At 36.8% G+C, this 17,482-nt stretch overlaps 1 protein-coding gene across 1 annotated transcript in view; it reads right to left on the bottom strand.

The window, feature by feature from the left end:
• The window catches only part of ZNF407 (zinc finger protein 407), a 439,772-nt gene that overhangs the window by 237,942 nt on the left and 184,348 nt on the right, over positions 1 to 17,482 (bottom strand).

The following is a 17,482-nucleotide window of genomic DNA, read 5'->3' on the forward strand; positions in this document are numbered from 1 at the left end:
ATTTGGATTTCTGATTTAACCAAAATGTGTTTTAAAAACCATGTAAGAAGGCATCTGCTGGATTAAAATACATCTGTGTGTAAAAAGAGTTTTGCTTATTTTAGTCAAAGCAAGCAAAGTATTACAGTGAAAAATTTCCTTGATAACCTAAAAACAAATCTTCAATTAGCCATTACATATACATATACAAAATTTCAAATGTAAACTGATAATCAATATACTGCTGGCATCTTATATATGAATAAAGTACAACATAAGAAATAAATACTACAATGTCTGAGGGATGTAGAAATTAAAATGACGATGAAATGTATCACACAAACTTAAGTTCATTATCTACCTGTCATGAACTGAAGAATAATTCATGTCAACAAATCAAGTGTGGGATAATCTGACCCACAGGAAAAAAAAAGTCATGGGTTCAAGCCATGACCCTCACTATAAAGGAGGAATGCATTTGTGATTCATATTGTAACGAGCTCAGAAAAGAAGTACAGTCACAGTCTGACCAACCAGACGTTGGGAAGGGCAGGATGTAAAGTCCTTCGTACAATTAGGTCAAGAGTCATAGCTCATTTCCAAGCTGGGTTAAGGTACAAGTTGACACACTGATAAATTAATAACTTCTATATTTCCCTTCTGTATTTAAGAAAAAGGAAACTTTAAGCTAATATATAAACTGCCCAATTAAAACACACAATATGACTGACGTTGGGTATCAGACTATTGATAATCCATAGTCCTATGTCTACAAAATTCAGAATAGCTTTAGAATCTATCGGTGGCTTTAAAATAGTCCATAAAAACACACTGTAAAAAATACTTCATAGTAGGGCAGCCCCGGTGACGCAGCGGTTTAGCGCCACCTGCAGCCCAGGGCGTGATCCTGGAGACCCTGGATCGAGTCCCACGTCAGGCTCTCTGCATCGAATCATCATTCAGACACCCTATAAAAAACACTAAGACTACAGAAAAGGTGCCAAGTTTAGTCTCTGCAAGTCTTTGTCAAAAAGAATCAGAAATCCAAATTGCTGAAAAGCAAGTGACACATGGGATGTTTCTCTGTGATGTGTTCCCCCCCCCCCCCCAAAAAAAAGCACAGCAGGATACATCTCCGTGAACAGAGATCCTTACTACCAATTATATTGATGATGTATCAGCCAACATGGTAGTAACTCCACAGTCTGACTGCAGGATATATGCTAGAATGAGCATATTAAACCTTCACATCAATGAAAAATCAACCTAAAAACAATTAACATAAAACAGCAATGAGATTTTATTCAGAGACAGATTTTAGCATCAAACACAGAAAACAATCAATGAGGACTTTAATAAATTTAACAGAGGAAAGGAAAAGGAATCATAACAAGATACAGGTCAATGGGAAACAATTCCCTATTTATTATGTAATACCTGAACTATATTCACAATTTTATAATAGGCTAATATCTGAGCAGCCTGGGTGGCTCAGCGGTTTAGCACCGCCTTTGGCCCAGGGCATGATCCTGGAGACCAAGAATCGAGTCCCACGTCGGGCTCCCTGCATGGAGCCTGCTTCTCCCTCTGCCTGTGTCTCTGCCTCTCTGTCTCTCTTTCTCATGAATAAATAAATAAAATCTTTAAAAAAAAAATAGGCTAATTCCTTGACATGAATATTGATCAAAAGTCAAAATCATTAATATATGCACACTAAAATGCAGAACACTTTCAGCAATTAGATTATGTCCTTATTTGAATAATAGTCTGCATATTGAGCTTTAGAGACAAATTTAAATGACAAATGTCATGCCTGATTATATCATTATTGAATGAAACATACAAACATTATTTTTCATCTTCTATACCACCAAATTCTAGTTTTTTGTCTGTTTTTTTTTTTTTAATTCTTGATTTAAATAAATCAAAGCCACCAAACAAAAATCCAACAGTACTCTGGCATAATAAGATAAAAAGTGGAAGATTAACAACAATGTCAAGATTAAACATTAAACATTTAGAAAGGTTTTTAAATCCATTTGTAGAAACAGAATTTAGGGAAAAAAAGAATTTTAATTATTCTGTTTCCATTTTATGAAAAAGACTGATCAGTTACCATGTTTTTATATCTAAATATACTGTCATATACTTGTCATCTTACGCAGAAAAAACTTATATTGAATGGGTGGAAAACATTAAAGAAACATAATTTTATTACAAGTACATCATCTGGAGAAAGCATTAAGAGGTCTCTGTACACTGTATTTGCATTTGGTATAAAGAGGAAAATCTTATCACTTTTTTGCAAAGATAGGTTAAATTATCAGATAAGTAATTTTGGGGAAAAAGTGCTTATTTGTGATTAGGTAGGCTTAAATTAGTAAGGAAAGATAGAAATAAATCTTAACCATCAGAATATAAGAAGTCTTCAACAAAAAAGTATTTAAAAGTTATAATGAGAAGGAAGTGTAAACTGTGGAGAAAATCCCACTCAGCTCTTTCACAAAATGAACCTGATGGAAGACTGAGTCCAAAGGTAAGCCATTCTACTGTTTACCTCAGACTCAACACCAGCCCAAGGAACCATGAATGTGACATAATTTGATCATTACTGAGAAGCAAGGACTTTTCTTCAATTGGTGGATCAAGTAACAAAAAGGCAGAGTAGCAACAGATCCAAGAATATCCTTTTATGCAAGACTTTCCAGTACATTCTACAACTTGTAATATAGAATTTGCACAGCCATAAAATTTGTTCATGTCCCAAATCCTTAGGAGTTATGTGGGAGAGGTAAATGTAATTGATATTTGGATACATATTGTGCAGAGCTCCGATCACATAAAGAATTCCAAAATGTTATTCAGAGGTGCAGAATACCATTACTTTGGTTTGTATAGTAAGGAAGAGAATCAAAGAGTTATTCATCAGCAGTACTAATCTATGAACACAGTGAAGTAGAAAGGACCCAAAATATTAAAGTCCTGTCATGAATCCACAGAAACAGGTTGAAATAAGCAAAAGGATCTAGTTTGCCTACCTCACCAGGAAGCTTGGAACAACAGATACAAACACCAGCTCCATATCTGGACAGCCTTCTTTCAAAACTCAGTTCCCATATCTACTAATCGTTGAATTTATCCAAGTTACGTATTAATCTCTACTATAAAGGGAAAATCAATCGTGGAAAATCAATGTTATTCAACAACCGCTTGATTAGTATTGTGAAAAAATTTTAGTTACAGCTGTAAGCCTCAAAATACAATATATTCCGTATTTGCTTGTGTTTAAAACCAACAGAAGAATAAATCCCCCAAATAAAATAACACTGATTTCTTACTAAATATGTGATGGGAGTATGGGAAAGAAAATAGAGCTAAAGCAAAAAAGACGTTTGATACTGAAGTGGACTCTGAAGGTCAGAGGTGAGCACAGCGCTAGTCCTGTATGGTGCCTGTGCCCTGGAAAGTTCTGTAATAAAAAACAATTTAAAACAAAGCAAATGGGGAAAATAATATTTAAATGAGAAAACCATGTTGAATGCTATAGAATAAGCCACTGACACATTATTTGAATCTCTTTAACAAAGAGGCAAGAATAAAAGTTTCACTGAACTGTGTAAGCAAAAATTTTTTATGCAATCAGATATTTTCTTTTAAAGGCTGCAATTAAATAAAATTTTATGAATAAAATAAAAACAATCCTATTTTTAAAAATTTACTTCCTCATCCTCTGGCTTTGTGATAAAAATGTTATTATCTGTTTGTTTGCTTCTGCACTTGTAATTATGCAGAATTACAATCAGGACATTGACAACTGGGATAGAGGATAAAATCTTGTTAATTGCTCTTCAACAAACCGAACTACTTTCAAATTTACTGAGAATCTTACATCTAAGTCAATCCTCAAAAATAGTTCAAATAAGCAGAATTTAGGATCCTTTAAAATTAATACTAACCATTGAAATAAAGAGTATAATTTGCTATATGAATTTTTCTTAATGCTACTCAAATGTGGTTTCAAGAACATAGCTACAAATTACACATTATTTCCATATTTTGGTTATTATGGACATTGCTGAGATAAACACTGGGGTGCATGTACCTGTTTGAATCACTATTTTTGTGTACTTTGGATAAAGATCCATAGCCCAGATGTTCATCAACAGATAAAGAAGATGTGGTGTATGTATATAAGATATTATGTATGTGTATACACACACACACACACACACACACACACACACACTAGAATACTACTCAGTCAACAAAAGGAATGAAATCTTGCCATTTGCAAGAACATGAATGGAACTAGAGGGTACTCTGCTAAGTGAAATGAGTCAATTGGAGGAAAGACAAACACCATATGATTTCACTCATATATGAAATTTAAGAAACAAAATTGATGGACATGGGAAAGAGAAGGAAAAATAAAATAAGATAAAAACAGAGAGGGAGAAAAAAAAAAACAGAGGGAGGCAAACCATAAGAGACTCTTAATCATAGGAAACAAAGTGAGAGTCACTGGAGGGGAGGGGAGTAGCAGATGGGGTAACTGGAGGATGGGCATTAAGGAGGGCATGTGATGTGATGAGCACTAGGAGTTATATGCAACTGATGAATCACTATATTCTACCTCTGAAACTAATACTACACTATATGTTAACTAACTTGAATTTAAATAAAATCTAAAAAAAAAAAGAACGAAAGAAATCACACATTCTTGTGTATAGTGAAGGACGAACTCTGCATCCAATTCGAAAAGCAGTAATGGGGCAGTCGCTATGTGCATCATCAGTTACCAAGAACTTGTTCACTACCATCTTTAAGATATTAACAAATCACAAGTTCTATGCTTTTTAGTAAATCAGGGACTTCCACTTCCTGAGAAGATATATACATGGTGCAAGCCAAAGCCTCCATCCCAACAACCAGAAAAAGTCTGATTATGCACAAATGTGCTCCTGGCGATATTAAGGAAGCTGTCAGATGATCAGAGCTAGGTAAAGGATCTGTGCAGAGAACAGTGAGCCCTTCACTGGGGAGGCTGATGATGATCCTTTCTTCCCCAGGCCACTTGCCAATTCCAGCTCAATTCACATCTGTTCCACTGGGATGAGAGAACACCAGCATCAATCCTGACCAACCATACAGTGACACATTGGAAACTCAAGGAGGCCCAGATGCAAGGTTGACATTCCCACAGGACGTGTGCTTTGGCAAGGTGGGAGGTGAAAGGGACAAGACAGAGTGAAGCTTACTGTGGCCTCGCAGCACCTACGGGATGAACCTCTGCTAGCGAGAAGGGGTCTGCCACAAACACAGACCCACCCACGTGGGAGCTGCCAGACTACTAAACTGCATGGGGCATAAGACTAAGTATGAAGGTCAAAATCCCTGAAAGGACTAACATGGTGCTTCTGTAGCCTTCCAGTGCTGAGGACAAAGAGCCCACCTCTAACTAGTGAGTCTCAATCAAAACACAGAGTGTCCACAGGGGGAAAATACAGACAAATTACAGGGTCACTGAAGGCCAGCTCAATGCACCAAAAAGAAGGGACTATCTACCAACCAAATAAACCATCTGGCCCTCGATGTTCTTTCATTCACCATGGTATGCACACATCCAAATAATTAACCAAAACGCAAATGGGAAGGAAAATGCAACCAATAATTCAGAATAAAAATAAGCAAAGACTGTCAAGTAAGAAAGATCATCTTGGTAAGACAAGTAGATAACAAGATGGACAAAAAGTGGATGCAATAAATGGAGAACTAAATGAGAAAAGTGTAATGCATACGAAGAAATCACATGGATATTCTAGACCTATAAAATAAACTATCTTTCATTAAGCATTCATTGATGGCTTAACAGAAAACTCAGATGGCATAGGAAAAGACAAGATTCATGGGTTCTGAGACTGTGCAAACAGACAATACCAAAACCAAAGAGCAAGCAGAAGAAGGAATGGAAAGAACAGAAGACACACAGTCCACAGAGAAAGGCCCATCATACTTATACTTAAGGTCCCAGGAAAAGAGGGACAGAGACAGAAGCAACATCCAGAGAGGTAACAGCCAAGGATCCCAAACTGGAGAAAGACACCAACTCCCACATTCAAAAGGCAGAATGAAAACACAGGTGCACTTACAGGCACACACAGCACACACGTGCACATATACCCACATGTACACATCACACACAGGTCACATGATAATCAAAATACAGAAAAACAAAAACAAAAAAGAAAATCATAAAAGCAGCTGTGGCAGGGGGTGGGGATGGGAAGAGACACTGCCTTCAAAGGAACAATAGGTTGTGTAGAAATACAAAATGGGAAAATCAAGTTCTGGCCATTTGGGATTTGGAGGGAGACTGGAGGAAAACAGTATATTTGAATCAGGTTTTAAAAATACCTTCTAGGTAATGTATTGGGTAGTTTGTTAAGTATTCAAAAATTTATGACATGTTATTTAAATTTCACAACTTTCTGAAATAAATATTATTATTACTTCCTTTTACACATAGAAACTCTAAGCTCCTTGCCAAAGGCCTCACAATTCCTAAGTGACAGAATGAAGACACAAGCCCAGAGCTGTCTGAAACAACGGTGATGCTCGCACAGTCTGCTGCTATAGTGCTTCATCCAAAGAGAAGGAAGCATGAGCATTAGTGGAATAATATAAGGTTTATAGCAGAAAGCTAATGAAATAATATGCAAATATTAAAGACCAGAAAATAAAGGGGGGGAGCAATACACAAAGGGAACCTCAAAACTGCAGGGGACAGAGAATAAAGCAGGGTAACAAAGTTAAAATTAAAGTGACTAGTAAACAGTTAAACCATGAACCACACTTGCTGAACCACACTTGCTTGACGCAGTGAGCGAGAGAGATAGAAACACAGCATTTGACCAAATCACACTATTTACTTTCTTTCTCTATGTGCTAACAGTTTAAGACCAAGAGCAGGATATAATGATATAATACAATTAAACTTTAAAACACATATGGGGTTTTCACTGCATAATCTTAATGAATTCTCAGAAGACAACTCAGTATATCAAGTGGTGAAATCACTAATAGAAAAAATATAAATCTTTTTTAATAGTTAAAATATAAAAGAATATGACAATTTCATCAACATTTCAATAGATTAAAAAATACCAAACTATACACAAAAAACTACAAAAATTCTCAAATTCACAAATAACTATGAAAGTTTATGGTGCGCAAAATACCAGCCATGAAATTAGCATCTTTTAAAAATATAAAAATAGAGGATAAATCATGGAATAAAGGCTTCATTATTTTAACCTACCTCTAAACTATAAACTTGTAAGAATATGTTGGCAGGAAGAGACCGAAAAAACAGCTCTTACCAGGAGGATCATAGAAGAGACCATCCAAGGGAAATAGTCCTGAAGTCACGTAACATAGCCTCAACCATCGGAACCATGAACTAAACCCATCACGATACACATCACGATACACCTGCACGGACAGTGCAGGTGGTTTGAGATTCACTCGCACCCTAGTAACTCATGTGAGGAAATGTAAATGGGGCTGGTCCCGATGAACCTGCTCCATCAGAATGACCTTTGGACAGACTGGACAGAGGAGAGGACAGACACAGAAAAGGAGACTTTTGGGGTCCTCATACCAGCATCAGTACCAGAAAAGCCCTGATGAACAAACTTTGTGGGCCACGACCCAGGCACCATCTGGACAGATGGGTCTGACATTACAGAACATCAGGGCTCAGGATCAATGGAATCTCCCCCAAACCATCCAGTTTAACAAACTCCAATTCAGACTCGGTAAGAATGTGAATGCCTAATTCTGTCTTGATGTTACAGATAACCCTGGATATGAATATTAAGTCCCTCCTTGAAGCCCTTTGTTACTCAGAGTTAAAATGTCCACAGTCCACTGCTTTCCCTGACAAGCTGCCCTCTGGGATGCTGCTGCGGCCTCCGTCCTTTTCACCTGACCTCCAGGAGGACCACCAAAGGCTTGATCCTCTATCCCTCACCCCTCCTCCACATCCGCCAGAGGTGCAGACAGCAGTTACAGGCCACCCTACCTCTCAAAGGTGTACTTTCAGGCCTGGCCTCTGCCTTTACTTCTGGAAGTACAGCTTCCCCATCCACACCTCCACCTGAACATCTGAGAGTATTGCCAACCCATCTCTCCGTTCCCAAAGGCCATCTTCTTCACGTCACTTAAAGGTACCTGCATGGACTCAGCCCACTTCATTACTGATCCCTATCCCTCCCCCTATCTCACAATCAATCCTTCAGGAAGTGCCATGGGCTCTGCCTTCAGGGTTTACCATCTGCCTGACCACTCTTAGCACCCAGGTCCAGATCACCATCATCTCTCACTACTGGAATGAGATATTTTCAGCGCTCTCCCTTCTCCAGTGGATTCCGTCTGCCGTGACCTTCCAACTCAGACCATGACCTCTATACACTCTGAGGGCATGTGAAGAATTTTGAAAGAGAGCAGTTAGGTCCATATGGTTTACAGATATCGATTACTGATCCCTAGCTCATTTATTCCTTCCTTTCACTGAAAGCTGACAAAAGCTCTTGAGGTAGCACCCAATGCCATTTCTCCTTCACCACATCCTACCCCACAACTGCTTCTCTGTCACTTACCAGAACAAAGGCCTCTTCCTTGCTCATCCTGTACTGTGCTCCAGAGTGAGTGGTAAAAAGCACTGGAACACCAGAGAATCCTCTGTTAACTGAAAAGCCTTTCTAAAATCAAGGCGTCATTAAGCCTGGGACAGAATATCCAATCTTTCCTTCTTTGAGTTTATTTCCATAAAAAGAGAAGCATGACATTAGACACAGGGCACCTGGCCTAAATTCAGCTGTCCTAAATTCAGGGACAGTGAAGATGGGATGGTGAGAGTGATGGCAGTTTTTGCTTAGAGATCCTGCCTCATCAATCCTGAAGGATCATCAGGGAAAGGCATTAAGCTGACTGGGAGCCACACAGAGAACAGGAAAGAAAGGCTGGAGACAGTGGAAACTCAACTCACCAAGGCAGAAAGCTCACGGCAAAGATCCACATTGTCTCTAAGCATGGAATTACCTCAGTTTTTGCTTTAAAAAAAAAAAAGAAAAAGAATCTTGGGAAATAATTCACACACCCTATCTACAAAGTCACAATGATGATGAGTCAGGAGCCAGAGCCCACCCACTCACACATGCCTTGGTCTATCTCAGTTATATATTTTGTGTGATTTCGAGAAGGAAGAGGTGAAAGATTCTACATGAATTTCCAGTAGACCAATTTTTAAGTCAGTAAAAGAATCATCTCAGAATTGATATAAATATAATATAATATAAGATATATCTTTTCTTAAACATTTATTCAAACTTAGAGGAACATTATCATTAAGTTTTACACAAAGAATATTGGGTACTATAAATTTTTACTAAGCACATATATCTACCCCCTCATCAAGTACCTTCCTGCTTACTTATTCATTCCTACCATGCACTTGTTAAAATTACATTAACTTCTAAAACAATGTAATTAATCCTACTGTAATGACATACTATAAACATATATAATATACAAACAATATACATAATAATCATTCAAACTTCATTTCAAAGCCTCACAACATATCATTTATGTTTACTATTAATTTTCCACCAGACTTTACATCACCCTGGTCATAGTATTCACTGATGGGCACAAGATTATAAATTCTCTCCATCTTGGTAAGAGAGGCATCCCAATGGCATTATATTTCATGTTTAAAAATTACCATAGTATTAATTTTGCTGTTTAAATCAATTGTGCATCAGTACTATTTATAATAACAATTCTTTCTGACCAATTTTCACACTTAGAATACTGTAGCCAAAGACACTAAAACTTTAAAAACCTTACTTTGATGTGTATGTATATGGGTGTGTATATGTATACACATATACACATAAAAATGACAGGATACTCATTAAAATATCTTCCCAGTATAAAAACCATAAAATAAAATCTATGGAGGAAATGGAAGAGATAAGAGTTCAAGAAGAAAAGCAAATATAAATGTTCTGACAGTGAAAAGAGAGAGCTCAGTCAGGTAATGTTTAAATGGATGATAGTGAGCAAATTATTATCATGGTATTAACTTTCTATTGGATACATATTAAATAGTGAGATATGAAATATTTTTACAATGTCAACTCCACTGTACACTAGAAATTACATTCTGTACTATTTATTTTTGAGATAAAAATGTTTGAGGTCCAATTTAAAAATGGGAAGGGGGTGACAGCTTTGACAAATTATGGAGGGAGATCTTGAGCACTCTGCTAAAGCACTAGTGTGATTGCTTGCACAAAGTGCTGCTTGCACAAAGAACACAAGTCTCTCATCACCATTATCAGAGCTCTGCAAGACAGAGTGGCTGCTCAGCCTTTGATAAAGCCCTCATCCCCTCATGGAAGGGTCATAGCCACAGTGGCCCCCGCTCAGTTAACCCAAGGCCCCAATGTCTTCCTACTTCAGAATCTGTACTCTCTATTCCCTCCACCGGGAATGCTCTTTGACATAATCCCTCTCATCATTCAAGATTCTACTCTAAATGCCACAGAAAGAATACTCGGACTTTTAGTTTTGTTATCTGTGTATTACGGTACTCTGCATGGTAATATTTTGTGTCATTTCCTACAACTGCATGTGAATCTACAACTATCTCAAAGAAAAGTCTTTACAAAACACTCTGGGGCTGCCTTCTGCAAAAGATCTATTTGCAACTCCTAACCTCTACCATGACTTCTCCCCCATCACTTCCTTGCCTGTCACGCAACATCATTCTTCTATAGCACCCACTGCTTTCTGAAATTATTGATTTGCTCACTCCTCTATTTCCTGAGACCCCACAAGGAAGTAAGCACCAGAAATACAGAGCCTTTGTTTTGCTCATCACTCTACCCCTAGAACCTAAAATGAGGCTGGGCCTTGTCTTGCTCATCACTCTACCCCTAGAATTAAAATGAGGCTGGGCCTCAGGAAGCTTTCATTAAATGAAATATGCATGAGGCAGAGGTGATACCCAGTGACAGCACATCTTCCTGACGTCACTCTGCTGTGACATGTTACATACTTAACCTCATATAGTTCACTCCTTATGAGAATTTTGAAAGAGAGAGTAATTCTCCATATTTGTAGTTGAGTAAATGGAGTTTAAGAGGTTAAATAACTTGGCCGACGCTGCATCAGATAATGAAGTAACGGTGTTGTTCAAAGTCAGGTTTGAAGTTTAATAAGCCTACACAGAGTTTTCCTCACCACAAGCCCCTCACAGGGCTTTCCATTTATTGCCTTAATTGATCCTCATGAAAGTCTACATCTTAATCACATCAGGTTTTCAGACCACGAAACCAGGCTCGGGAGAGTCAAGGAGGTTTGTCCAAGGAAGTACAGCTGCTGCAGAACATGGGGAACTCAGGGGCTGCGACCCCAGCTCCAGCTCCCCCGGAATCCCATGCATGCACAGACAAGAGACAGAGATTTAAAGGAATGCACACAAGGTCACACAGCTGGATGGAGAAAAGGCTGAATTAAAAGTAGGCCAACGGCCTATTAGTCAGATGAACTTTCTAGCCTATGATATTGTGCTGCTGTCAAACACTTGAAAGTTTACATTTATTACAGACTTTTAGAGATAAGATCAAGATTTTATCATGAACATTAGCCATGCTACTGAAAACATAAGTAGACTGAGGTAAGAGACAGCTTACACGGAATACATGTGCTTATGGCCACCGTAGACCATGTATACTCACTGCTCCAGAATATGAGAAAAATCTAATTGCATGCATGTTGGGCTTTGATCTCTACAAGGTATAATCTTACTTATGAATATTTAGTATTATTTCATAACATTTTCCTACACATGGACAAATAGATCATTACAAATCAGGATGAAACCTGTTCATGATTCCAAAAGCTCTACATCTCTAGGAAAAAAAAAAAGTATATTAGAAACAGAAAAATCTTTTTTACTGTATGTATCCATGTGCTCTCTGATAAATACAAAAGATTTTCTCACCAAAAGAGCACAACATTTCAATGTACTTGCACAAGGCTCACGTATGCCTTAAAATAATGAACAAGTAGAAACTGAAGAACAATAGTAGGTTTCAACAAAAATAATAGATACAGCGTGTATCTGACCTTATTTTGTCTCTACCAATACTGGTGGAAACACTCTTTAATGGGGTGTCTGTTTCCCACTTAACACTGTTCAAACCCGAACAGTAAAACTTTAAACAGCCGAAGTCAGGTCTCTACTCTAGAGTATCATAAAATTCTAATGATAGGAATTTTTCTATTTTCCTTCCCTCATCATATAAATAAAAAGTTGTGAGGAAAACAAAAGATAATTATGGTATCAAAAACTCTGATAATGCTAGATTTAACAGTATGCTTATGTTGCAGTCTGCAACTAAAACAATTTGCATTGAAAATGTTAAGTAGGTATTTATCTCTATCACTACAACTATAAATAGGACAGTATAAATCAGACCATTGTGACAGTTCAAGTGGAGAATTTAGGAGCAGAAAGCAGAAAAATTTTCAGCAATATATGACAAATTCAATTATTTATTTAGACTTAAATCTGGTAAAAAATGTAATTAAATTTAAAAAATGCAATCAAAGCAGATTTCTACATAGCACAAGAAGATGAAAGATTAAGATAATTTGCCTTATGGAGATTCCAATCTAAGCCCAAATAAAAAGAAAAAAAGAAACATATCTTCATCATGGTGGTGACTATGTCCTACTAAAAGATTCTTTCATCATACAAAAATGCAACTCCTATAACATAACATAACTTAAACATGGGGAAAACGAGGTCATTTTTTAAAGTAAACTGTTGTTACAAGGTAACTTTTAATTTGCGCACATAATGTAAATTGCTATGGTGAGCGCACGTTGGGTCACGGAAACAACGGTAGCTGGATTCAGATGTGACCCGGCAGCCCAGGTGTTCAGGAAAAGTGCTGTTAACAGTGAGGATTGATGATCTAATCAAACTGTCACAGCCAGATCCTCGGCAGGGTGGCTGGAGGATAATATTCAGAAAGCAAGCACATGCTTAGTGTTACTTTAAATTGATGCTGACATTTTCAATTGTGAAAAGAAATTTTTTCCTAAGTAATATAGGAAACAACTCAGCTAACCTTCCGGAGGATATCAGATAATCATGGTAGGTTGTTGTATAAAAGCTAACTTCTCAGAAATGTGAGCACATATGAAATACAAATAAGCAGCCGTTGCAGAGATTTACTATAGTAATCAACATTTTAATTACTTTCTGTTTTCTTAGATGTACAGTACTATTGCAATGAATATTCACTCCACGTACAAACAAAGCAATATTTTTAGCCTGGTATTTGCATTTGGTGGCGAAAAATTCCCACAAGGGTACAAATAACCACGAGTCACGTGCTGATTAATCTGAGACTTCTAAAGTCACGTGTTAATTAAAGTAATTAATATGATCTTTCCTGGTAACGCTATACATTTGTCACATGGCATACAGAGAAAAACTGATTGGATGGTCAGATTTCAAACAAATGTCCAACCCTGCAAATAAGGAGAGTATTTTTCTGAATCACTGCTGATGATGACTCAATAAAAACTGAGGGCCTAATTATTAAAACAAGAGCTCCTACCAGAAAATCGCTAGACCAGTCTACACATGTGTGACGATTTACAAATAACTCCAGTGTGCAAAGAAGTATTCTCCACATAAGAGAAATGGAAGGTGTGCAACATAGGCTGAGCCTCATCCTCAGCTGCGCCCCGGGCACCCCGGCCCCGCAGCTCCGAAAGGGGGCTCACACATGCTGCCTCGCATGGGCGCCACTGCGGTCCTGCAGCCCTGTATTCCTGCCAACGTCCTGCGCTCTGGAGATGCAGCTTTACCTCAGCAGCCAAGGACAATCAAGTGGGTTAAATTGCTTCATGTTTTCAAGACGTGTTATAAAGCATTCTTGTGAAAATTTTTTGCTCCGTCATTCCTGACCTTTTAGAAACAGTGCTCCAATAAGTATTAATATTGATAAAAACCATATTATCTCTGTCATTCACCACTGACACACAGACCCAAGGTAACACAACACAGCTTCCCTGGTTCTTAGAACATATAAATAAGACCAAAGTAGAAATACTGAACTTTCCTTTTTCATATGAAATCAGAAGAAGCTCCTACATTTTTCTGGTTACGACTGACCCATTGCTTAAACTCTGCCCTTTAAAAATTTCTAATAAAATCTAAGATGTAAAAGAAACCACATAAAACATTGCAGAAAATCTATTTAAAAGGTGTTAATAATTATATAGGAAATATTTTTCTACCCAAAAGGAAGCTGTATGCATCCTTCCTTCCTTAACAAAACAAAGTTCAGTTCAGTTTTGTGTTCAGTTCTATAAGAAGAGAAGCCCCACAGCCCTATTCTGAATGTCTAGGCAGGTCTTCTCATGTAAGGAGTCGAAGAGGTCAAGTCCCCTCTTCCAGGAGTGGGCAGGCAGCAGCACACTTACAAACCAGAAGAAGAGGTGTATTCCCAAGACAGGCAAAACTGCCGGGAGGAACAACCCACGACAACCACAGTGCTTATTAAAGCCTTACGGTGACTCCACAAGACCAAGGGAGCACTGAGAGCTTCCACTTATGCAGTTTAGCTCGAGATTTGGGTAAAGCATTTGACTACAGGGTTTGGAGGACGGAGCATGAATAGTACTTTCATAAGACTTCTGCAGGTGGGAAAACTGGGCTGTGCTCACGTAGCCATGACCCACTAAGATCAAGAAAGTCCCAATTTTATTTTTAAAAAATGTATACTCACATCCATTCCTTATTTTTCATGACTGAATTATATATGGCATGATACCATTAGATACTTTAGAAAGCCTACACATTGCAAGGTAAAAACTTCTACTAGCAGTTGGCTGACAGCTAACCCTATGTCAGAAGATGGACTACTGTATTTATCACTAATCCTGATATGACAATTTACTATAAGTTTAATTATTAAAGCTCTCCTAAAACATCAAGAGTTTGACAACACGTGTTTACATCAAAACCAGTGGGCATAAAAAGATGAAATCTGAATATATTAGGTATTACTCCTTTTTCCACTGGATAATCACTATTTGATATTTCAAACAGACTATTTCTCAATATTTTCTGTCAAAGTATTGTTAATGAAAGGAAAGAGGAAATGAGTTACAGAACTTCAGAACTGATCTGATGCAAAGAAAATTAGAAATTTCTTTAAAATCTCACATTTCATAATTGGCTACATAAAATATGGATTTATTTTAATATAAAAATGACAATCTTCTCCATTCTTCACGTATACACACACAGTAAAGTAACTACCACACTTGGTGGTAACATGAAGGGGAAGACAACAGGTTAGAGGTAACAAGAAAGGAATGCCTTTAGCACCAGCTCTTAAGTTTATACAAGAAAAATAATTTAATAACTTAGAAAAAATTTACACGTAGTATTGTTTTCACAGTAAACATTTAGAAACATAAATTAAAATAGCATGAATAGCAATATCATGATATATATAAACAACAGATTATAAGCTCATTAAATTATAATGTAAATCTGTTATCTGTAAAAATATATGCAATGTCTATGATATATGGAGGAAACAAAGCATGTTGTAAAACATTATGATCAATATGATTCTCATTTATACAAAATCCTATATGTACGTTTCTAAATAGGCACGAGAACAGGTGACCAGTGAGAGACATCAGCAAGAGCTAACAGTAGCTGTCTCTGAGTGATGAGATCTGCGATTCTGTTTATTTTTTGCACTTCTATATATTGATTGCATTTTTAACAATCATTTATCCAAAAAGTTCTTTCCAAAGTAAAATGCCTTATTATTTTAAGAGATTGTGACATGAAATGAGAAAGAAAAAAGAAAGGGCTTTATTTTTAAAGAAGAAAAACTTCTTCTAGCAATGTCATGTACTAGCATACAATTCTGAAGGGACTGTGCACTTTGAAGACTTTGGGGAATGTTTACTGTTCCTATAGAGTATTCACATGCTCACTCTGTCATTTCTGCAGTGAGTAGCACAAATTTAAGAGGTATCTAGAAGAAGTGAAAAGTGTTCCACCCCCTGGTACAGAATGTGTTTCCACGTGAGGCTCAGGGACCAGTAGTGGGTTACTCTCTACTACACTGCTCTCAATGACATCAAGCACAAACCCACTAAGAGACTTACATGTGTGTCTGCTGTTATGACATTTTGGTCAAAACAGCAAATTGCATCTTAATTATAGTTTCGGTAGGTATGTACTTACAGGTGTAATATATTCAACTACCTTTCAGGTTCAGGATATAATTGAGTACACTTAGGAAATGTAAAGTTAACAATTTAAAGCTCTGACAAATGATATGAAAGAAAATTCTATCCAAAGTTTCACTGATACCATTAAATTATCATTTTGATAGCCCACATTTGTGATGCTCTAAATATATGCACAGTGTAAAGTAGTCAATCTGGATTTCTACAAAAGGACACTGAGAACAAAATGGAAACACAGTTTTATAAAATTAATCTCATAAAATATTGACCAAAGAACATTATGATGTTTAAACAGTTTTGTACATGATCATTTATCATTCTTAAGATAAAAATTGTTTAAAAAAATAGTTGATAATTGATGACTAAGACAAAATTTGTATAACACTAGCATTATTATTTCAAAGTATTCCAAGCAGAAATTCTTATAGGACACAACCAAAAGTATGGGCTACTTACTTGCTGTTATTTTAATGAAAGAACAAAGAAAAATAAGACCTAACAAAATGTTGAAGTATCTACAGACATTTTAAATTTTTAGGAAGACACTCTGAAACATCAATATGATTGCAAACACACATACATGCACATATTCTGGTATGATGAATTTGAAAATTAACAAGCTATGTTTGAGTTACAAATAATGGTCCTAATTATTTTGTTCCTAAAGTAGTAAACAGAAATACTACCTAAAAGTTTTCTGATCTGTGACAAAGTCATTAATAAATGAAATCAAAATGTCTAGCAATCAATAAAAACTATATTCGTGAGGGGAAATACTGTTACATTAGGTTTCCATTCTATATAGGCAGCAGATTAATTTTAGTATGTAAAATGCTCTGGGTTGAAGAATGCTTTCAACAAGAAATGATAAAGACTGGCTTTAGATTCCTCCCTATCACAATAACAAAAACATATATTCATGTTGTGTTTTTTGAACTGCTCATCTTCCTAAAAAAATTAATTAGGAAGACCATAAGATGGCTAGGAAAACATAAATTGTAGGAAGCAAGAGGTTAGAAGTTCATTTCCATTAAACAAAACTCCCAGAAAGCAAGCAAGAAAAAAATAAAGGACCTCAACAATTGGAAAAGTTGGGGAATGAGGGAAAAATCTGAAAGTAAGTAAGATGAAA

Source organism: Canis lupus, chromosome 1 (genome assembly GCF_003254725.2).
Source record: "Canis lupus dingo isolate Sandy chromosome 1, ASM325472v2, whole genome shotgun sequence".
In the NCBI taxonomy this organism is placed as follows: domain Eukaryota; kingdom Metazoa; phylum Chordata; class Mammalia; order Carnivora; family Canidae; genus Canis; species Canis lupus.